This window comes from Strix uralensis, unplaced genomic scaffold, assembly GCF_047716275.1.
Source record: "Strix uralensis isolate ZFMK-TIS-50842 unplaced genomic scaffold, bStrUra1 scaffold_476, whole genome shotgun sequence".
Lineage (NCBI taxonomy): Eukaryota > Metazoa > Chordata > Aves > Strigiformes > Strigidae > Strix > Strix uralensis.
Genome location: NW_027437070.1, coordinates 12,673 through 34,693, shown reverse-complemented (window position 1 = coordinate 34,693; position 22,021 = coordinate 12,673). Strand labels below are relative to the sequence as shown.

Below are 22,021 nucleotides of genomic sequence, written 5' to 3'. Positions count from 1 at the left end.
AGGAAGCGGAGAAAGGAGGCAGAGAGATGAAGAAATGAGAGGAGGTAGATAGAGAAGAAAGAGAGAGGACGAGGAGAGAGGAGGAAGAGAGAGTAGGAAGAGAGAGGAGGAGGAGAGACGAGGAAAAGTGAGGAGGAAGAGAGAGGAGGAAGAGAGAGGAGGAAGAGAGAGGAGGAAGAGAGAGGAGGAAGAGAGAGGAGGAAGAGAGAGGAAAAATACAGAGGAGGAAAAGAGAGGAGGAAGAGAGAGGAGGAACAGAGAGGAGGAAGAGAGAGGAGGAAGAGAGAGGAAAATGAGAGAGGAGGAAGAGAGAGGAAAAGGAGAGAGGAGGAAGTGGTTGAGGAAAAGAGTGGAGGAAGAGAGGAGGAAGAGAGGAGGAAGAGAGAGGAGGAAGAGAGAGGCGGAAGAGAGAGGAAGAGGAGAGTGGAGGAAGAGAGAGGAGGAAGAGAGGGGAATAATAGTAGGTAAAGAGAGGAGGAAGAGAGAGAAGGAAGATAAGGAAGAGGAAAGGAGAGGAAGAGAGAGGAGGAAAAAGGGAGGAGGAACAGAGAGGAAGAGGAGAGAGGAGGAAGAGAGAGGAGGAAGAGAGAGGAGGAGGAGAGAGGAGGAAGAGAGAGGAAGAGAGAGAGGAGAAAGAGAGAGGAGGAAAAGAGAGGAGGAAGAGAGAGGAGGAAGAGAGAGAAGGAAGAGAGAGGAAAAGGAGAGAGAAGGAAGAATACAGAGGAGGAAAAGAGAGGAGGAAGAGAGAGGAGGAAGAGAGAGGAGGAAGAGTGAGGAGGAAGAGAGAGAAAAGTGAGAGAGGAGGAAGAGAGAGGAAAAAGAGAGAGGAGGAAGTGGTTGAGGAAAAGAGAGGAGGAGAGAGGAGGAGAGAGGAGGAAGAGAGAGGAGGAAGAGAGAGGTGGAAGAGAGAGGAGGAGGAGAGTGGAGGAAGAGAGAGGAGGAAGAGAGAGGAGTAAGAGAGAGGAAAAATAGAAAAAGATAGGAGGAATAGAGAGGAGGAAGAGAGAGGAGGAAGAGAGAGGAAAAATAGAGGAGGAGGAAGAGAGGAGGAGGAAGAGAGAGGAGGAAGAGAGAGGAGGAAGAGAGAGTAAGGTGAGAGAGGAGGAGAGAGAGGAAGAAGAGAGGAAGAGGAGAGGAGGAAGAGAGGAGAGAGGAGGAGAGAGGAGGAGAGAGAGGACCTCTGTCTCGTAGGAAGAGAGAGGAGGAAGAGAGAGGAGGAAGAGAGCTCTCTCGTCGCCTGCCCCCTCTTCGCCTCGCTGCTTCCGCTCTCTTCTTCTCTATCGTCCTTCTTCTCTCCTTCTTCCTCGCGTCTGTCCTCTCTGCGGTCCTCCGCTTCTCCCTCGTCGTCTTCCTCTCTCGCGTCTGTCGCGCTTCTTGCCCCTCTCGTGCGCTCTCTGTCTTCTTCTCTCGTCTTCCTCTCTCTTCTTCTCTCTTCGGAGGATGACTCGAGGAGGCCCAGCTCGCTGACGAGTCGTGCTCCCTCTCTCTTCCTCTTCTCTCGAGGAGAGTGAGGAGGATGAGAGTTCTTCTTCTCTCCTCTTCCCCGTATCTTCTTCCTCGCTTCTCCCTCTCTTCTTCCTCTCTCTTCTTCCTCTCTCTGTCTGCCTCTCTCTTCTTCCTCTCTCGTCTTCCTCTCTTTTCCCACCTCTTCTTCTCCGCTCTCTGCTTCCGCTCTCTTCTTCCTCTCTCTTCTTCCTCTCTCTGCTTCTCGGCTCTGCCCCTTCTCGCTTCGGCTCTCTCTTCCCCTTCTCTCTTCTTCCTATTATTCTTCCCCTCTATTCTGCCCTCTCTTCTTCCTCTCTCTTCGTCTCTCTTCCTCTCGCTTCTTCCTCTCTCTTCCTCTTCTCTGATCTTCCTCTCTCTGTCTTCCTCTCTTGTCCTCCACTACTTACCCTCTCTGCTTCCTCTCTCTCCTTCCTCCCCTTCCTCGTCCCTTCTCTTCCTCGCTCTTCTTCCCCCTGTCTTCTTCCCCGCTCTTCCTCTGCTCTCGTCTTCCTCTCTCGCTTCCTCTCTCTTCTGCTTCGTTCTTCTTCCTCTCTCTTCCTCTCTCTCTTCTCCCTCTCTCTTCTTCCCTCTCTTCTTCCTCTCTCTTCTTCCTCTCTCTCTTCCTCTCTTCCCTTCTCTCCTTCCTCTCTCTTCTTCCCCTTTCTTCTTCTCTTCTTCCTCTTCTCTATACTTCCTCTCTCTTCTTCCCCTTGCGTCTTCCCCGCTCTTCTCTCGCTCGTCTTCCTCTCTCTTCTTCCTCTCTCTTCTTCTTCTCTCTTCTTCCTCTCTCTTCCTCTCTCGCTCTCCCTGCTCTCTTCTTCCCCTCTCTTCTTCCTCGCTCTTCTTCCTCTCTCTCCTTCCTCTCTCTTCCCCTTCTCTCTCCTTCCTCTCTCTTCTTCCCCTTTCTTCTTCCTCTCTCTTCCTCTTCTCTATACTTCCTCTCTCGTCTTCCCCGTTCTTCGTCCCCTCGCTTCCTCTTCGCTCTTCTTCAATACTCTTCTTCCTCTCTCTTCCTCTTCCATCTTCAACTTCTCTCTTCTTCCTCTTCTTCCTCCTCGCTCTTCTCCTCTCTCTTCTTCCTCTCTCTTCCCCTACTCTCTTCGTCCTAGTATTCTTCCCCTCTCTTCTTCCTCCCTTCTCCCTCTCTTCTTCTCTCTCTTCTTCCTCTCTTCTTCCTCTCTCTTCCTCTTCTCTATTCTTCCTCTCTCTTCTTCCGCTCTCTTCTACCTCTCTCTTCCCCACTTCTGCCCCTCTCTTCTTCCTCTCGCTTCCTCTTCTCTCTCCGTCCACTCTCTGCTTCCTCTATCTTCCTCTTCTCCCTTCTTCCTCTTCTCTTCCCCTTCTCTCTCCTTCCACCCGCTTCTCCCTCTCGTCTTCCACTCTCTCCTTCTTCACTCTTCTTCCCCTCTCTTCTTCCTCGCCCTTCTTCCTCTCTCTTCTTCCTCTCTCTTCTTCCTCTCTCCTCCTCTTCTCTCTTCGTCCGTCTCTCTTATTCCCCTGTCTTCTTCCCCTCTATTCCTCTTCGCTCTTCTTCTTCTCTCTTCTACCTCTCTCTCCGTCCTCTCTCTTCCTCGTCTCTCGTCTTCCCCGCTCGTTCTGCCTCTCTCTTCTTCCTCCCTCTGTCCCCCCCTTCTTCCTCTCTCTTCTTCCTCTCTCTTCCTCTTCTCTCTCCTTCCTCTCTCTACTTCCTCTCACTTCCTGCATCTCTATTCTTCCTCTCTCTTCTTCCTCGCGTCTTCCTCTTCGCTCTTCATCCTCTCTCTTATTCCCCTTTCTTCTTCCCCTCTCGTACTCTTCTCTCTTCTTCATCTCTCTTCCTCCTCTCTCTTCCTCTTCCCTCTCCAACTTCTCTTCTTCCTCTGTCGTCCTCCCTCTCTCTGTCTTCCTCGCTCGTCTTCCTCTCTCTTCCCCTACTCTCTGCCTCCTAGTATTCTTCCCCTCACTTCTTCCTCTCTTCTCCCTCTCTTCTTCCTCTCTCTTGTTCCTCTCTCTTCTTCCTCTCTCTTCCTCTTCTCTATCCTTCCTCTCTCTTCTTCCTCCCTCTTCTACCTCACTCTTCCCCCACTTCTTCCCCTCTCTTCTTCCTCTCTCTTCGTCCTCGCTCTTCGTCCTCTCTCTTCCTCTTCTCTATGTCTTCCTCTCTCTTCTTCCTCTCTCTTCGTCCTCTATCTTCCCCCACTTCTTCCCCTCTCTTCTTCCTCTCTCTTCTACCTCTCTCTTCCCCCACTTCTTCCCCTCTCTTCTTCCTCTCTCTTCTTCCTCTCTCTTCTTCCTCTCTCTTCCTCGTCTCTATTCTTCCTCTCTCTTCTTCCTCTCTCTTCTTCCTCTCTCTTCCCCCACTTCTTCCTCTCTCTTCTTCCTCTCTCTTCCTCTTCTCTCTTCTTCCTCTCCCTTCTTCCTCTATCTTCCTCTTCTCCCTTCGTCCTCTCTCTTCCCCTTCTCTCTCCTTCCACCCTCTTCTCCCTCTCTCTTCTTCCACTCTCTCCTTCGTCTCTCTTCTTCTTCTCTCTTCAATTTCTCCTACTTCCCCTCTCTTCTTCCTCTCTCTTCTTCCTCTCTCTTCCTCTTCCCTCTTCTTCCTCTCTCATCTTCCCCTCTCTTCGTCCTCTCTCTTCGCCCTCTCTCTTCCTTCTGCTCTTCTTCCTCTCTCGTCTTCCTCTCTCTCCCTCGTCTCTAGACTTCATCTCTCTTCTTCCTCTCTCTGTCTTCCCCTATCTTCTTCCTCTCTCTTCTTCCGCTCTCTTCTTCCTCTCTCTTCTTCCTCTCTCTTCCCCCACCCTCTTCTTCCCCTCTCTTCTTCCTCTCTCTTCTTCCTCTCTCTTCTTCCTCTCTCTTCTTCCTCTCTCTACCCTATCTCTCTTCTTCCTCTCTCTGCCCCTTCTCTCTTCTTGCCTAGTAATCTTCCCCTCTCTTCTTCCTCTCTTCTTCCTCTCTCTTCTTCCTCTCTCTTCTTCCTCTCTCTTCCTCTTCTCTATTCTTCCTCTCTCTTCTTCCTCTCTCTGCTACCTCTCTCTTCCCCCACTCCCCCTCACTTCTTCCACTCTCTTCTTCCTCTCTCTTCTTCCTCTCTCTTCCCCACTTCTTCCTCTCTCTCCTTCCTCTCTCTTCCTCTTCGCTCTTCTTCCTCTCTCTTCTTACTCTATCTTCCTCGTCTCCCTTCTTCCTCTCTCTGCCCCTTCTCTCTCCTTCCACCCTCTTCTCCCTCTATCTTCTTCCACTCTCTCCTTCTTCTCTCTTCTTCCCCTCTCTTCTTCCTCTCCCTTCTTCCTCTCTCTCCTTCCTCTCGCTTCTTCTTCTCTCTTCGTCCTCTCTCTTCTTCCTCTCTTCTTCTTCTCTCTTCTTCCTCCCTCGTCTTCCTCTATCTTCCTCTGCTCCCTTCTTCCTCTCTCATCTTCCCCTCTCTTCTTCCTCTCGCTTCTCCCTCTCTCTTCCTCGTCTCTCTTCTCCCTCTCTCTTCGTCCTCGCTCTCTTCTTCTTCTCATCGTCCCCTATCTTCTTCCTCTCTCTTCTTCCTCTCTCTTCTTCCTCTCTCTTCGTCCTCTCTCTTCCCCCACTTCTTCCTCTCTCTTCTTCCTCTCTCGTCTTCCTCTCTCTTCCTCTTCTCTCTTCTTCCTCTCTCTTCTTCCTCAATCTTCCTCTTCTCCCTTCTTCCTCTCTCTTCCCCGTCTCTCTCCTTCCACCCTCTTCTCCCTCTCTCTTCTTCCACTCTCTCCTTCTTCTCTCTTCTTCCCCTCTCTTCTTCCTCTCACTTCTTCCTCTCTCTTCTTCCTCTCTCTTCTTCCTCTCTCTTCCTCTTCTCTATTCTTCCTCTCTCTTCTTCCTCTCTCTTCTTCCTCTATCTTCCTCTCCTCCCTTCTTCCTCTCTCTTCCCCTTCTCTATTCTTCCTCTCTCTTCTTCCTCTCTCTTCTCTCTTCTTCCCCTCTCTTCTTCCCCTTTCGTCTTCCCCTCGCTTCCTCTTCTCTCTTCTGCCTCTCTCGTCTTCCTCTCTTCCCCATCTCTCTTCTTCCTATTATTCTTCCCCTCTCTTCTTCCTCTCTCTTCTTCCTCTCTCTTCCTCTTCTCTCTTCTTCCTCTCTCTGCTTCCCCTTTCTGTCTTCCCCTCTCTTCCTCTTCCCTCTTCTTCCTCTCTCTTCCTCTTCTCTCTTCTTCCTCTCTCTTCTTCCTGCTCTCTTCTTCCTCTCTCATCTTCTTCTCTCATCTTCCCCTATCTTCTTCCTCTCTCTTCTTCCTCTCTCTTCTTCCTCTCTCTTCCCCCACTTCTTCCTCTCTCTTCGTCCTCTCTCTTCTTCCTCTCTCTTCCTCTTCTCTCGTCTTCCTCTCTCTTCGTCCCCTTTCTGCTTCCCCTCGCGTCCTCGTCCCTCTGCTTCCTCTCGCTTCGTCCTCTCTCTTCTTCCTCTCTCTTCTTCCTCTCTCTCCTTCCTCTCTCTTCCTCTTCTCTCTTCTTCCTCTCTCTTCGTCCCCTTTCTTCTTCCCCTCGCTTCCTCGTCCCTCTTCTTCCTCGCTCTTCTTACTCTCTCTGCTTCTCTCTCTTACCCTTCTCTCGTCTTCTTCGCTCTTCTTCCTCTCTCTACTTCCTCTCTCTTCTTCCTCTCGCTTCTTCCGCTCTCTCCTTCCTCTCTCTTTCTCTTCTCGCTTCTTCCTCTCTCTTCTTCCCCTTTCTTCTTCCTCTCTCTTCCTCATCTCTCATCTTACCTCTCTTCGTCCTCTCTCTTCCTCTTCTTCTTCCTCCTCTCTCTTCTTCTGCTCTCTGCTTCCTCTCTCTTCTCCCTCTCTCTTCCCCCACTACCTCCCCTCTCTTCTTCCTCTCTCTTCTTCCTCTCTCTCCTTCCTCCCCTTCCTCTTCCCTCCTCTTACTCTCCATTCTTCCTCTCTCCGTCTGCCTCTCGCGCCGCTTCTCTCTTCTTCTTCTCTCTTCTTCCTCGCTCTTCCTCTGCTCTCTTCTTCCTCTCTCTTCTTCCCCTCTATTCTACCCCTCTCTTCCTCTTCTCTCTTCTTCCTCTCTCTTCTTCCTCTCTCTTCACCCACTTCTTCACCTCTCTTCTTCCTCTCTCTCCTTCCTCTCTCTACTTCCTCTCACTTCCTCATCTCTATTCTTCCTCTCTCTTCTTCCTCGCTCTTCCTCTTCTCTCTTCATCCTCTCTCTTAGTCCCCCTTCTTCTTCCCCTCTCTTCCTCTTCTCTCTTCTTCTTCTCTTTCTTCCTCTCTCTTCTTCCTCTCTCTTCCTCTTCCCTCTTCTTCCTCTCTCTTATTCCCCTTTCTTCTTCCCTCCCTTCCTCTGTCTCTCTTCTTCTTCTCTCTTCTTCCTCTCTCGCCTTCCTCTCTTCCTCTTCGCTCTTCTTCCTCTCTCTTATTCCCCTCTCTTCGTCCCCTCTCTCATCTGCTCTTCGTCCTCTCCCTTCTGTCCCCTCTCTGCCTCTTCTCTCTTCGTCATCTCTCTTCTGCCTCTCTCTTCCTCTGCCCTCTTCAACTTCTCTCTGCTCCCTCTTTCGTCCTCCCTCTCTCTTCTTCCTCGCTCCTCGTCCTCTCTCTTCTTCCTCTCTCTTCCTCTTCTCTATCCTTCCTCTCTCTTCTTCCTCTCTCTTCTACCTCTCGCTTCCCCCACTGTCTTCCCCTCTCGTCTTCCTCTCTCTTCTTCCTCTCGCTTCTGCTCTCTCTTCCTCTTCTCTATTCTGCCTCTCTCTTCTTCCGCTCTCTTCTTCCTCTCTCTTCCCCCACTTCTTCCCCTCTCTTCTTCCTCTCTCTTCTTCCTCTCTCTTCTACTCTCTCTTCCTCTTCTCTAGTTCTTCCTCTCTCTTCTTCCTCTCTCTTCTTCCTCTCTCTTCCCCCACTTCGTCCTCTCTCTTCTTCCTCTCTCTGTCCTCTTCTCTCTTCTTCCTCTCTCTTGCGTCCTCTATCTTCTTCTTCTCCCTTCTTCCTCTCTCTTCCCCTTCGCTCTCCTTCCACCCTCTTCTCCCTCTCTCTTCTTCCACGCTCTCCTTCGTCTCTCTGCTTCTTCTCGTCTCAATGTGCTCTCTACTTCCCCTCTCTTCTTCCTCTCTCTTCTTCCTCACTCTTCCTCTTCCCTCGTCTTCCTCTCGCATCGTCCCCTCGCTTCTTCCTCTCCCTTCTCCCTCTCTCTGTCCTCTTCTCGCTTCGTCCTCTCTCTCGCCGCTCTCTGCTTCCCCGATCTGCTGCCGCGCTCTTCTGCCTCTCTCGTCTTCCTCTCGCTTCCTCTCGCTTGCCCCACCCTCTTCGTCCCCTCTCTTCTTCCTGCTCTTCTTCCTCTCTCTTCTTCCTCTCTCGGCTTCCTCGCTCTACCCTATCTCGCTTCTGCCTCTCTCTTCCACTTCTCTCTTCTTCCTATTAAGCTTCCCCGCTCTTCTTCCTCTCTTCTTCCTCTCTTCTTCCTCTCTCTTCGTCCGCTCGCTGCTTCCTCTCTCTGTCCTCGTCTCTATTCTGCCTCTCGCTTCGTCCTCTGTCTGCTACCTCGCTCTTCCCCCACTCCCCCTCTCTGTCTTCACCCTCGTCTTCCTCTCTCTTCTTCCTCTCTCTTCCCCCTCTTCTTCCTCTCTCTGCGGCCTCTCTTCTTCCTCTCTCTTCTCTTGCTCTCTTCTGCCGCTCCCTGTCTTCCTCTATCTTCCTCTTCTCCCTTCTTCCTCTCTCTTCCCCTGCTCTCTCCTTCCACCCTCTTCTCCCGCTCTTCTTCCACTCTCTCCGTCGGCTATCTTCTTCTTCTCTTCAATGTGCGCCCTACTTCCCCTCTTCGTCCTCTCTCTTCGTCCTCTCTCTGCCGTCTTCCCGCTTCGTCCTCTCTGCATCTTCCCCTCTCTTCTCCTCTCTCTGCTCCCTCTCTCTGCCTCGTCTCTCGTCTGCCTCTCGTCTGTCGTCCTCTCTCTTCCTCTGCTCTCTACTTCCTCTCGCTTCTGTCCGCTCTCGTCTGTCCCCGATCTTCTTCCGCTCTCGTCTTCCTCTCGCTTCTTCCTCGCTCTTCCCCACCCTCTTCTTCCCCGTCTCTGTCTGTCCTCTCTCGTCTTCCGCTCTCTGCCGTCCTCTATCGACCCTAGCTCTCGCTCTCGCTTCCCTTCGTCTCTCTTCGTCCAATTAATCTGCCCCTCTCGTCTGACTCTCTTCGTTCCTCTCGCGTCGTGCCGCGCTCTTGCTGCCTCTCTCGTGCCTCTGCTCTATGCGTCCTCGCTCTTGCCACCTCTCTCTTCTACCTGCTCGCTGCCCCCACTCCCCCTCACTTCTTCCACTCTCGTTCTCCCGCGCTTCGTCCGCTCTCTTCTCCCACTTCTTCCTGCCCTCTGCTTCCGCTCTCTGCCTCGTCTCTCTTCTTCCTGTCTCTTCTTCCTCTATCTTCTGCTTCGCCCTTCGTCCTCTCTCTGCCCCTTCTCGCGCCTTCCACCCTCGTCTCCCTCTATCTGTCTGCCACTCTCTCCTTCTTCGCTCGTCTTCCCCTCTCTGCTTCCTCTCCCGTCTGCCTCTCTCCTCGTCCTCGCTCGTCTGTCGTCTCTCTTCTTCCTCGCTCTGCTTCCTCCTCTTCGTCTTCTCTCTTCTGCCTCTCTCTTCTTCCTCTATCTTCCTCTGCTCCCTTCGTCCTCGCTCATCTTCCCCTCGCTTCTTCCTCTCTCTTCTCCCTCTCTCTGTCCTCGTCGCTCTGCGTCCTCTCTCTTCTTCCTCTCTACTCTTCTTCTCGTCATCTACCCCGTATCTTCTTCCTCGTCTCTTCTTCCTCTCTTTCTTCCTCTCTCTTCTTCCTCTCTCTGCTGTCTTCCTCTCTCTGTCTTCCTCTCTCTGCCTCTGCTCTCTTCTTCCTCGTTCTTCTTCCTCTATCTTCCTCTTCTCCCTGTCTTCCTCTCCCTTCCCCTTCTCTCTCCTTCCACCCTCTTCTCCCTCTCCCTTCTTCCACTCTCTCCTTCTTCTCTCTTCTTCCCCTCTCTTCTTCCTCTCCCTTCTTCCTCTCTGCTTCGTCCTCTCTCTTCTTCCTCTCTCTTCCTCTTCTCTCTTCTTCCTCTCTCTTCTTCCTCTCTCTTCTTCCTCTATCTTCCTCTCCTCCCTGTCTTCCTCTCTCTTCCCCTTCGCTATTCTTCCTCTCTCTTCTGTCCTCTCTCTTCTCTCTTCTTCCCCTCTCTGCTTCCCCTTGCGTGCTGCCCCTCTCTGTCCTCTGCGCGTCGTCCACACACACCCCCCCCCCCCCTTCTGCGTCTTCCCCGCTCTCTGCAACCACACACCACAACCACACATAACCACCACCCAAAACCACCACACAGTAACCACCACACACCTCACACAACCACCACACACAACCACCCCACACCAAAACCACACACTACCACCAAACATCACAACCACCCACAACCTCCTCTCTCTTCCTCCTCTCTCTTCCTCCTCTCTCCTCTTCCTCTCTCTTCCTCCTCTCTCTTCCTCCTCTCTCTTCCTCCTTTCTCTTCCTCCTCTCTTTTCCTCCTCTCTCCTCCTTCTCTCTATTCTCCTCTGCTCTTTCTCCTCTGTATTCCTTCTCTCTCCTTTCCTTTCTCTTCCTCCTTTCTCCTCTTCCTCACTCTGCCTCCTCCCTCTTCCTCCTCTCTCCTCTTCCTCTCTCTTCCTCCTCTCTCTTCCTCCTCTCTCTTCCTCCTCTCTCTCTTCCTCCCCTCTCTTCCTCCTCTCTCTTCCTCCTCACTTTTACTCATCTCTCCTCCTCTACTCTCTTCCTCCTCTCTCTTCCTCCTCTCTCCTCGTCCTCTCTCTTCTCCTCTCTCTTCCTCCTCTCTTTTCCTCATCTCTCTGCCTCCTTTCTCCTCTTCCTCACTCTTCCTCCTCTCTCTTCCTCCTCTCTCCTCCTCCTCTCACTTCCTCCTCTCTCTTCCTCCTCTCTCCTCCTCCTCTCTCTTCCTCTTCTCTCTTCCTCCTTTCTCTTCCTCCTCTCTTTTCCTCCTCTCTCCTCCTTCTCTCTATTCCGCCTCACTCTTTCTCCTCTGTATTCCTTCCTCTCTCCTTTCTCTCTCTTCCTCCTTTCTCCTCTTCCTCACTCTTCTCCTCTCCCTTCCTCCTCTCTCCTCTTCCTCTCTCTTCCTCCTCTTTCTTCCTCCTATTTCTCCTCTCTCTTCCTCCTCTCTCTTGCTCCTCTCTATTCCTCCTATCTTTTTCTATTTTTCCTCTCTCTTACTCCTCTCTCTTATTCCTCTCTCTTCCTCCACTCTCCTCTCCTCTCTCTTCCGCCTCTCTCTTCCTCCTCTCTCTTCCTCCTCTCTACCTCCTCTCTTTTCCTCAACCAATTCCTCCTCTCTCCTTTTCCTCTCTCTTCATCCTCTCTCACTTTACTCACTCTTCCTCCTCTCTCTTCCTCCTCTCTCTTCCTCCTCTCTTTTCCTCCTCTGTATTTTTCCTCTCTCTTCCTCCTCTCTCTTCCTCCTCTCTCTTCCTCCTCACTTTTCCTCCTCTCTCTTCCTCCTCTCTCTTCCTACTCTCTCCTCTTCCTCTCTCTTCCTCCTCTCTCTTCCTCCTCTCTCCTCGTCCTCTCTCTTTCTCCTCTCTCTTCCTCCTCTCTTTTCCTCATCTCTCTGCCTCCTCTGTCCTCTTCCTCTCTCTTCCTCCTCTCTCTTCCTCCTCTCTTTGCCTACTGTCTCCCAATCCTCTCTCCTCCTCCTCACTCCTCCTTCTCTCTATTCCTCCTCGCTCTTTCTCCTCTGTATTCCTTCTCTCTCCTTTTCCTCTCTCTTCCTCCTTTCTCCTCTTCCTCACTCTTCCTCCTGTCTCTTCCTCCTCTCTCCTCTTCCTCTCTCTTCCTCCTCTCTCTTCCTCCTCTCTCTTCCTCCTATTTTTCCTCTCTCTTCCTCCTCTCTCTTCCTCCTCTGTATTCCTCCTCTCTTTTTCTATTTTTCCTCTCTCTTACTCCTCCCTCTTCCTCCTCTCTCTTCCTCCACTCTCCTCTTCCTCTCTCTTCCGCCTCTCTCTTCCTCCTCTCTCTTCCTCCTCTCTTCCTCCTCTCTTCCTCTCTCTTTTCCTCAACCACTTCCTCCTCTCTCCTATTCCTCTCTCTTCCTCCTCTCTCACTTTACTCTCTCTTCCTCCTCTCTCTTCCTCCTCTCTCTTCCTCCTCTCTCTTCCTCCTCTCTTTTCCTCCTCTGTATTTTCCCTCTCTCTTCCTCCTCTCTCTTCCTCCTCTCTCTTCCTCCTCTCTCTTCCTCCTCACTTTTCCTCCTCTCTCTTCCTCCTCTCTCTTCCTCCTCTCTCCTCGTCCTCTCTCTTTCTCCTTTCTCTTCCTCCTCTCTTTTCCTCATCTCTCTGCCTCCTCTGTCCTCTTCCTCTATCTTCCTCCTCTCTCTTCCTCCTCTCTTTGCCTACTCTCTCCCAATCCTCTCTCCTCCTCCTCTCTCCTCCTTCTCTCTATTCCTCCTCGCTCTTTCTCCTCTGTATTCCTTCTCTCTCCTTTTCCTCTCTCTTCCTCCTTTCTCCTCCTCCTCACTCTTCCTCCTCTCTCTTCCTCCTCTCTCCTCTTCCTCTCTCTTCCTCCTCTCTCTTCCTCCTATTTTTCCTCTCTCTTCCTCCTCTCTCTTCCTCCTCTCTCTTCCTCCACTCTCCTCTTCCTCTCTCTACTCCTCTCTCTTCCTCCTCTCTCTTCCTCCTCTCTTTTCCTCCTATTTTTCCTCTCTCTTCCTCCTCTCTCTTCCTCCTCTCTCTTCCTCCACTCTCCTCTTCCTCTCTCTTCCTCCTCTCTCTTCCTCCTCTCTCTTCCTCCTCTCTTTTCCTCCTATTTTTCCTCTCTCTTACTCCTCTCTCTTCCTCCTCTCTCTTCCTTCACTCTCCTCTTCCTCTCTCTTCCGCCGCTCTCTTCCTCTTCTCTCTTCCTCCTCTCTCTTTCTTCCTCCCTCTTTCTCCTCTCTCCTAATCCTCTTTCCTCTTCCTCTCTCTTCCTCCTCTCTCATCCTCCTCTCTCCTCTTCCTCTCTGTTCCTCCTGTCTCTTCCTCCTCTCTCCTCATCTCTCTGTTCCTCCTCTCTTTTCCACCTCTCTCTTCCTCCTCTCTCCTCTTCCTCTCTCTTCCTTCTCTCTCTTCCTCCTCTCTCCTCCTCCTCTCTCCTCTTCCTTTCTGTTCCTCCTCCCTTTTCCACCTCTCTCTTCCTCCTCTTTCCTCTTCCTCTCTCTTCCTCCTCTCTCTTCCTCCTCTCTCCTCCTCCTCTCTCCTCTTCCTCTCTGTTCCTCCTCCTTTTTCCACCTCTCTCTTCATCCTCTCTCCTCTTCCTCTCTCTTCCTCCTCTCTCTTCCTCCACTCTCATCTTCCTATCTCTTCCTACTCTCTCTTCCTTCTCTCTCTTCCTCCTCTCTTATCCTCCTATTTATCCTCTCTCTTCCTCCTCTCTCTTCCTCCTCTCTCCTCTTCCTCTCTGTTACTCCACTCTTTTCCTCCTCTCTCTTCCTCCTCTCTCCTCTTCCTCTCTCTTCCTCCTCGCTCCTCCTCCTCTCTCCTCTTCCTCTCTCTTCCTCTTCTCTCTTCCTCCATTCTCTACCTCTTCTGTCCTCTTCCTTGTCTTCCTTCTCTCTCTTCCTCCTCTCTCTTCCTCCTCTCTTTTCTTACTATTTTTCCTCTCTCTTTCTCCTCTCTCTTCCTCCTCTCTCCTCCTCCTCTCTCGTCGTCCTCCCTCCTCTTCCGCTCTCTTCCTCCTCTCTCTACCTCATCTCTCATCTTCCTCTCTCTTCCTCCTCCCTTTTCCTCCTCTCTCTTCCTCCTCTCTCCTCTCCCTCTCTCTTCCTTCTCTCTCTTCCTCCTCTCTCTTCCTCCTCTCTCTTCCTACTCTCTCTTCCTCCTCTCTCCTCCTCCTCTCTCCTTTACCTCTCTCTCCTCCTCTCTCTACCTCCTCTCTCTTCCTCCTCTGTCCTCGTCCTCTCTGTTCCTCCTCCCTTTTCCTCCTCTCTCTTCCTCCTCTCTCCTCTTCCTCTCTCTTCCTTCTCTCTCTTCCTCCTCTCTCTTCCTCCTCTCTCTTCCTCCTCTCTCTTCCTCCTCTGTCCTCGTCCTCTCTGTTCCTCCTCCCTTTTCCTCCTCTCTCTTCCTCCTCTCTCCTCTTCCTCTCTCTTCCTCCTCTCTCTTCCTCCTCTCTCTTCCTCCTATTTTTCCTCTCTCTTCCTCCTCTCTCTTCCTCCTCTCTCTTCCTCCTCACTTTTCCTCATCTCTCCTCCTCATCTCTCTTCCTCCTCTCTCTTCCTCCTCTCTCTTCCTCCTCTCTCCTCGTCCTCTCTCTTCCTCCTCTGTCCTCGTCCTCTCTGTTCCTCCTCCCTTTTCCTCCTCTCTCTTCCTCCTCTCTCCTCTTCCTCTCTCTTCCTCCTCTCTCTTCCTCCTCTCTTTTCCTCCACCACTTCCTCCTCTCTCATTTTCCTCTCTTCCTCCTCTCTCTTCCTCCTCTCTCCTCTTCCTCTCTGTTCCTCCTCCCTTTTCCTCCTTCTCTGTTCCTCCTCTCTCCTCTCTCTTCCTCCTCTCTCTTCCTCCACTCTCCTTTTCCTCTCTCTTCCTCCTTCTGCTCTTCCTCACTCTTCCTCCTCTCTCTTCCTCCTCTCTCTTCCTCCACTCTCCTCTTCCTCTCTCTTCCTCCTCTCTCTTCCTCCTCTCTCTCCTCCTATCTCTTCCTCCTCTCTTTTCCTCCTCTCTCCTCCTTCTCTCTATTCCTCCTCGCTCTTTCTCCTCTGTATTCCTTCTCTCTCCTTTTCCTCTCTCTTCCTCCTTTCTCCTCTTCCTCAATCTGCCTCCTCTCTCTTCCTCCTCTCTCCTCTTCCTCTCTCTTCCTCCTCTCTCTTCCTCCTCTCTCTTCCTCCTATTTTTCCTCTCTCTTCCTCCTCTCTCTTCCTCCTCTCTCTTCCCTCCTCTTCCTCCTCACTTTTCCTCATCTCTCCTCCTCCTCTCTCTTCCTCCTCTCTCTTTCTCCTCTCTCCTCGTCCTCTCTCTTTCTCCTCTCTCTTCCTCCTCTCTTTTCCTCATCTCTCTGCCTCCTTTCTCCTCTTCCTCACTCTTCCTCCTCTGTCTTCCTCCTCTCTCCTCCTCCTCTCTTCCTCCTCTCTCTTCTCCTCTCTCCTCCTCCTCTCTCTTCCTTCTCTCTCTTCCTCCTTTCTCTACCTCCTCTCTTTTCCTCCTCTCTCCTCCTTCTCTCTATTCCGCCTCACTCTTTCTCCTCTGTATTCCTTCTCTCTCCTTTTCCTCTCTCTTCCTCCTTTCTCCTCTTCCTCACTCTACCTCCTCTCTCTTCCTCCTCTCTCCTCTTCCTCTCTCTTCCTTCTCTCTCTTCCTCCTATTTTTCCTCTCTCTTCCTCCTCTCTCTTCCTCCTCTCTATTCCTCCTATCTTTTTCTATTTTTCCTCTCTCTTACTCCTCTCTCTTCCTCCTCTCTCTTCCTCCACTCTCCTCTTCCTCTCTCTTCCGCCTCTCTCTTCCTCCTCTCTCTTCCTCCTCTCTTCCTCCTCTCTTTTCCTCAACCACTTCCTCCTCTCTCCTTTTCCTCTCTCTTCCTCCTCTCTCACTTTACTCTCTCTTCCTCCTCTCTCTTCCTCCTCTCTCTTCCTCCTCTCTCTTCCTCCTCTCTTTTCCTCCTCTGTATTTTTCCCTCTCTCTTCCTCCTCTCTCTTCCTCCTCTCTCTTCCTCCTCTCTCTTCCTCCTCACTTTTCCTCCTCTCTCTTCCTCCTCTCTCATCCTACACTCTCCTCTTTCTCTCTCTTCCTCCTCTCTCTTCCTCCTCTCTCCTCGTCCTCTCTCTTTCTCCTCTCTCTTCCTCCTCTCTTTTCCTCATCTCTCTGCCTCCTCTGTCCTCTTCCTCTCTCTTCCTCCTCTCTCTTCCTCCTCTCTTTGCCTACTGTCTCCCAATCCTCTCTCCTCCTCCTCTCTCCTCCTTCTCTCTATTCCTCCTCGCTCTTTCTCCTCTGTATTCCTTCTCTCTCCTTTTCCTCTCTCTTCCTCCTTTCTCCTCTTCCTCACTCTTCCTCCTGTCTCTTCCTCCTCTCTCCTCTTCCTCTCTCTTCCTCCTCTCTCTTCCTCCTATTTTTCCTCTCTCTTCCTCCTCTCTCTTCCTCCTCTCTCTTCCTCCACTCTCCTCTTCCTCTCTCTTCCTCCTCTCTCTTCCTCCTCTCTCTTCCTCCTCTCTTTTCCTCCTATTTTTCCTCTCTCTTACTCCTCTCTCTTCCTCCTCTCTTTTCCTCCTATTTTTCCTCACTCTTCCTCCTCTCTCTTCCTCCTCTCTCTTCCTCCACTCTCCTCTTCCTCTCTCTTCCTCCTCTCTCTTCCTCCTCTCTCTTCCTCCTCTCTTTTCCTCCTATTTTTCCTCTATCTTACTCCTCTGTCTTCCTCCTCTCTCTTCCTTCACTCTCCTCTTCCTCTCTCTTCCGCCGCTCTCTTCCCCCTCTCTCTTCCTCCTCTCTTTCTCCTCTCTTCCTCCTATCTTTTCCTCCACCACTTCGTCCTCTCTACTTTTCCTCTCTCTTCCTCCTCTCTCTTCCTCCTCTCTCTTTCTTCCTCCCTCTTCCTCCTCTCTCCTAATGCTCTTTCCTCTTCCTCTCTCTTCTTCCTCTCTCATCCTCCTCTCTCCTCTACCTCTCTGTTCCTCCTCCCTTTTCCACCTCTCTCTTCATCCTCTCTCCTCTTCCTCTCTCTTCCTCCTCTCTCTTCCTCCACTCTCATCTTCCTATCTCTTCCTACTCTCTCTTCCTTCTCTCTCCTCTTCCTCTCTCTTCCTCCTCTCTCTTCCTCCTGTTTTTCCTCTGTCTTCCTCCTCTCTCTTCCTCCTCTCTTTTCCTCCTCTCTCCTCTTCCTCTCTCTTCCTTCTCTCTCTTACTCCTCTCTCTCCTCCTCCTCTCTCCTCTTCCACTCTGTTCCTCCTCCCTTTTCCACCTCTCTCTTCCTCCTCTCTCCTCTTCTTCTCTCTTCCTCCTCTCTCTTCCTCCTCTCTCTTCCTCCTTTCTCTTCCTCCTCTCTTTTCCTCCTCTATCCTCCTTCTCTCTATTCCTCCTCGCTCTTTCTCCTCTGTATTCCTTCTCTCTCCTTTTCCTCTCTCTTCCTCCTTTCTCCTCTTCCTCACTCTTCCTCCTCTCTTCCTTCTCTCTCCTCTTCCTCTCTCTTCCTCCTCTCTTTTCCTCCTATTTTTCCTCTCTCTTACTCCTCTCTCTTCCTCCTCTCTCTTCCTCCACTCTCCTCTTCCTCTCTCTTCCGCCTCTCTCTCCTCCTCTCTCTCCCTCCTCTCTTTCTCCTGTCTTCCTCCTCTCTTTTCCTCCACCACTTCCTCCTCTCTACTTTTCCTCTCTCTTCCTCCTCTCTCTTCCTCCTCTCTCTTCTTCCTCCCTCTTCCTCCTCTCTCCTAATCCTCATTCCTCTTCCTCTCTCTTCCTCCTCTACAATCCTCCTCTCTCCTCTTCCTCTCTGTTCCTCCTCCCTTTTCCTCCTCTCTCTTCCTACACTCTCCTCTTCCTCTCTCTTCCTCCTCCCTTTTCCTCCTCTCTCTTCCTTCTCTCTCCTTTTCCTCTCTCTTCCTTCTCTCTCTTCCTCCTCTCTCTTCCTCCTCTCTTTCCTCCTCTCTCTTTCTCCTCTCTCTCTTCCTCTCTCTTCCTCCTCTCTCCTCCTCCTCTCTCTTCCTCCTCTCTCTTCCTCCTCTCTCCTCTTCCTCTCTGTTCCTCCTCCCTTTTCCTCCTCTCTCTTCCTACACTCTCCTCTTCCTCTCTCTTCCTCCTCCCTTTTCCTCCTCTCTCTTCCTTCTCTCTCCTTTTCCTCTCTCTTCCTTCTCTCTCTTCCTCCTCTCTCTTCCTCCTCTCTTTTCCTCCTCTCTCTTTCTCCTCTCTCTCTTCCTCTCTCTTCCTCCTCCCTCCTCCTCCTCTCTCTTCCTCCTCTCTCTTCCTCCTCTCTCCTCTTCCTCTCTGTTCCTCCTCCCTTTTTCCTCCTCTCTCTTCCTCTCCTTTCCTCTTCCTTGTCTTCCTTCTCTCTCTTCCTCCTCTCTCTGTTCCTCCTCCCTTTTTCCTCCTCTCTCTTCCTCTCCTTTCCTCTTCCTTGTCTTCCTTCTCTCTCTTCCTCCTCTCTTTACCTACTATTATTCCCCTCTCTTCCTCCTCTCTCTTCCTCCACTCTCTCTTCCTCTCTCTTCCGCCTCTCTCTTCCTCCTCTCTCTTCCTCCTCTCTTCCTCCTCTCTTCCTCACTCTTTCCTCAACCACTTCCTCCTCTCTCCTTTTCCTCTCTCTTCTCCTCTCTCATTTCCTCTCTCTTCTCCTCTCTCTTCTCCTCTCTGTTCCTCCTCTCTCTTCCTCCTCTCTTTTCCTCCTCTGTATTTTCCCCTCTCTTCCTCCTCTCTCTTCCTCCTCTCTCTTCCTCCTCTCTCTTCCTCCTCTCTCTTCCTCCTCTCTCTTCCTCCTCTCTCTTCTCCTCACTTTTCCTCGTCTCTCCTCCTCCTCTCTCTTCCTACTCTCTCTTCCTCCTCTCTCCTCGTCCTCTCTCTTTCTCCTCTATCTACCTCCTCTCATCTTCATCTCTCTGCCTCCTTTCTCCGCTTCTCACTCTTCCTCCTCTCTCTTCCTCCTCTCTCCTCCTCCTCTCTCTTCCTCCTCTCTTTCCTCCTCTCTCCTCCTTCTCTCTATTCCGCCTCACTCTTTCTCCTCTGTATTCCTCCTCTCTCCTTTTCCTCTCTCTTCCTCCTTTCTCCTCTTCCACTCTTCTCCTCTCTCTCCTCTCTCTCTTCCTCCTATTTTTCCTCTCTCTTCCTCCTCTCTTCCTCCTCTCTCTTCCTCCACTCTCCTCTTCCTCTGTCTTCCACCTCTCTCTTCCTCCTCTCTTCCTCCTCTCTTCCTCCTCTCTTCCTCCTCTCTTTTCCTCAACACTTCCTCCTCTCTCTTTTTCCTCTCTCTTCCTCCTCTCTCACTTTACTCTCTCTTCCTCCTCTCTCTCCTCCTCTCTCTTCCTCCTCTCTCTTCCTCCTCTCTTTTCCTCCTCTGTATTTTTCTCTCTCTTCCTCCTCTCTCTCTCTCTCTATTCCTCCTATCTTTTCTATTTTTCCTCTCTCTTACTCCTCTCTCTTCCTCCTCTCTCTTCCTCCACTCTCCTCTTCCTCTCTCTTCCACCTCTCTCTTCCTCCTCTTCTTCCTCCTCTCTTCTCCTCTCTTCCTCCTCTCTTTCCTCAACCACTTCCTCCTCTCTCTTTTCCTCTCTCTTCTCCTCTCTCACTTTTCTCTCTCTTCCTCCTCACTCTTCCTCCTCTCTCTTCTCCTCTCTCTTCCTCCTCTCTTTTCCTCCTCTGTATTCTTCCTTCTCTCTCCTTTTCCTCTCTCTTCCTTCTCTTCTTCCTCCTCTCTCTTCCTCCTCTCTTTTCCTCCTCTCTCTTTCTCCTCTCTCTCTTCCTCTCTCTTCCTCCTCTCTCCTCCTCCTCTCTTTCCTCCTCTCTCTTCCTCTTCTCTCCTCTTCCTCTCTGTTCCTCCTCCCTTTTCCTCCTCTCCTCTTCCTCTCCTTTCCTCTTCCTTATCTTCCTTCTCTCTCTTCCTCCTCTCTTTACCTACTATTATTCCCCTCTCTTCCTCCTCTCTCTTCCTCCACTCTCCTCTTCCTCTCTCTTCCGCCTCTCTCTTCCTCCTCTCTCTTCCTCCTCTCTTCCTCCTCTCTTCTCCACTCTTTTCCTCAACCACTTCCTCCTCTCTCCTTTTCCTCTCTCTTCCTCCTCTCTCATTTTCCTCTCTCTTCCTCCTCTCTCTTCCTCCTCTCTGTCCTCCTCTCTCTTCCTCCTCTCTTTTCCTCCTCTGTATTTTCCTCTCTCTTCCTCCTCTCTCTTCCTCCTCTCTCTTCCTCCTCTCTCTTCCTCCTCTCTCTTCCTCCTCTCTCTTCCTCCTCACTTTTCCTCGTCTCTCCTCCTCCTCTCTCTTCTACTCTCTCTTCTCCTCTCTCCTCGTCCTCTCTCTTCTTCTCTATCTACCTCCTCTCATTTCTTCATCTCTCTGCCTCCTTTCTCCGCTTCCTCACTCTTCCTCCTCTCTCTTCCTCCTCTCTCCTCCTCCTCTCTCTTCCTCCTCTCTCTTCCTTCTCTCTCCTCCTCCTCTCTCTCTCCTCTCTCTTCCTCCTTTCTCTTCCTCCTCTCTTTCCTCCTCTCTCCTCCTTCTCTCTATTCCGCCTCACTCTTTCTCCTCTGTATTCCTCCTCTCTCCTTTTCCTCTCTCTCCTCCTTCTCCTTCCTCACTCTTCCTCCTCTCTCTTCCTCCTCTCTCTTCCCCTATTTTTCCTCTCTCTCCTCCTCTCTCTTCCTCCTCTCTCTTCTCCACTCTCCTCTCCTCTGTCTTCCACTCTCTCTTCCTCCTCTCTCTTCCTCCTCTCTTCCTCCTCTCTCTCCTCTTCTTTTCCTCAACCACTTCCTCCTCTCTCTTTTTCCTCTCTCTTCCTCCTCTCTCACTTTACTCTCTCTTCCTCCTCTCTCTCCTCCTCTCTCTTCCTCCTCTCTCTTCCTCCTCTCTTTTCCTCCTCTGTATTTTTCCTCTCTCTTCCTCCTCTCTCTTCCTCCTCTCTATTCCTCCTATCTTTTCTATTTTCCTCTCTCTTACTCCTCTCTCTTCCTCCTCTCTCTTCCTCCACTCTCCTCTTCCTCTCTCTTCACCTCTCTCTTCCTCCTCTCTCTTCCTCCTCTCTTCTCCTCTCTTCCTCCTCTCTTTTCCTCAACCACTTACTCCTCTCTCTTTTTCCTCTCTCTTCCTCCTCTCTCACTTTACTCTCTCTTCCTCCTCACTCTTCCTCCTCTCTCTTCTCCTCTCTCTTCCTCCTCTCTTTTCCTCCTCTGTATTTTTCCTCTCTCTTCTCCTCTATCTTCCTCCTCTCTCTTCCTCTCTCTCTCCTACTCTCTCCTCTCCTCTCTCTTCCTCCTCTCCTCCTCTCCTCCTCCTCTCTCTTCGTCTCTCTCTTTCTCTCTTCCTCTCTCTTTTCCTCATCTCTCTGCCTCCTCTGTCCTCTTCCTCTCTCTTCCTCCTTTCTCTTCCTCCACTCTTTGCCTACTGTCTCCCAATCCTCTCTCCTCCTCCTCTCTCCTCCTTCTCTCTATTCCTCCTCGCTCTTTCTCCTCTGTATTGCTTCTCTCTCCTTTTCCTCTCTCTTCCTCCTTTCTCCTCTTCCTCACTCTTCCTCCTGTCTCTTCCTCCTCTCTCCTCTTCCTCTCTCTTCCTCCTCTCTCTTACTCCTATTTTTCCTCTCTCTTCCTCCTCTCTCTTCCTCCTCTCTCTTCCTCCACTCTCCTCTTCCTCTCTCTTACTCCTCTCTCTTCCTCCTCTATCTTCCTCCTCTCTTTTCATCCTAATTTTTCCTCTCTCTTACTCCTCTCTTCTAACTCTCTTTTCTCCTATTTTCCTCTCTCTTCCCTCTCTCTTCCGCCTCTCTCTTCCTCCACTCTCCTCTTCCTCTCTCTTCCTCCTCTCTCCTTCCTCCTCTCTCTTCCTCCTCTCTCTTCCTCCTCTCTTTTCCTCCTATTTTTCCTCTATCTTGCTCCTCTCTCTTCCTCCTCTCTCATCCTCCTCTCTCCTCTACCTCTCTGTTCCTCCTCTCTCTTCCTCCTCACTCCTCATCCTCTCTGTTTCTCCTCTCTTTTCCTCCTCTCTCTTCCTTCTCTCTCCTCTTCCTCTCTCTTCCTTCTCTCTCTTCCTCCTCTCTCCTCCTCCTCTCTCCTCTTCCTCTCTGTTCCTCCTACCTTTTCCACCTCTTCTTCCTCCTCTCTCCTCTTCCTCTCTCTTCCTCCTCTCTCTTCCTCCACTCTCCTCCTCCTCTCTCCTCTTCCTCTCTGTTCCTCCTCCTTTTTCCACCTCTCTCTTCATCCTTATCCTCTCCCCCTCTCTTCCTCCTCTCTCTTCCTCCACTCTCCTCTTCCTATCTCTTCCTCCTCTCTCTTCCTTCTCTCTCTTCCTCCTCTCTTATCCTCCTATTTATCCTCTCTCTTCCTCCTCTCTCTTCCTCCTCTCTCTTCCTCCTCTCTCTTCCTCCTCTCTCTCTCTTCATCCTCTCTCTTCCTCCTCTCTCCTCTTCCTCTCTGTTCCTCCTCTCTCTTTCCTCCTCTCTCTTCCTCCTCTCTCCTCTTCCTCTCTCTTCCTCCTCCCTCTTCCTCCTCTCTCTTCCTCCTCTCTCTTCCTCCTCACTCTTCCTCCTCTCTCCTCGTCCTCTCTCTTCCTCCTCTATCTTCCTCCTATTTTTCCTCTCTCTTCCTCCTCTCTCTTCCTCCTCTGTATTCCTCCTCTCTTTTTCTATTTTTCCTCTCTCTTCCTCCTCTCTCTTCCTCATCTTTTCCTCCTCTGTATTTTTCCTCTCTCTTTCTCCTCTCTCTTCCTCCTCTCTCTTCCTCCTCTCTCTTCCTCCTCACTTTTCCTCCTCTCTCTTCCTCCTCTCTCTTCCTACTCTCTCCTCTTCCTCTCTCTTCCTCCTCTCTCTTCCTCCTCTCTCCTCGTCCTCTCTCTTTCTCCTCTCTCTTCCTCCTCTCTTTTCCTCATCTCTCTGCCTCCTCTGTCCTCTTCCTCTCTCTTCCTCCTCTCTCTTCCTCCTCTCTTTGCCTACTCTCTCCCAATTCTCTCTTCCTCCTCTCTCCTCCTTCTCT

At 51.2% G+C, this 22,021-nt stretch overlaps 6 pseudogenes; 1 reads left to right on the top strand and 5 right to left on the bottom strand.

The window, feature by feature from the left end:
• The first annotated feature begins 61 nt into the window (after nucleotides 1-61).
• On the top strand, nucleotides 62-1,444 carry LOC141938998 (uncharacterized; annotated as a pseudogene).
• A 3,529-nt stretch (nucleotides 1,445-4,973) lies between these two features.
• Nucleotides 4,974-7,566, bottom strand: LOC141938997 (uncharacterized; annotated as a pseudogene).
• A 649-nt stretch (nucleotides 7,567-8,215) lies between these two features.
• On the bottom strand, nucleotides 8,216-12,568 carry LOC141938995 (uncharacterized; annotated as a pseudogene).
• Nucleotides 12,569-12,657: 89 nt separating this feature from the next.
• LOC141938994 (uncharacterized) lies at nucleotides 12,658-14,292 on the bottom strand (annotated as a pseudogene).
• Nucleotides 14,293-16,132: 1,840 nt separating this feature from the next.
• LOC141938993 (uncharacterized) lies at nucleotides 16,133-17,614 on the bottom strand (annotated as a pseudogene).
• Nucleotides 17,615-18,062: 448 nt separating this feature from the next.
• On the bottom strand, nucleotides 18,063-19,367 carry LOC141938992 (uncharacterized; annotated as a pseudogene).
• Nucleotides 19,368-22,021: the final 2,654 nt, after the last annotated feature.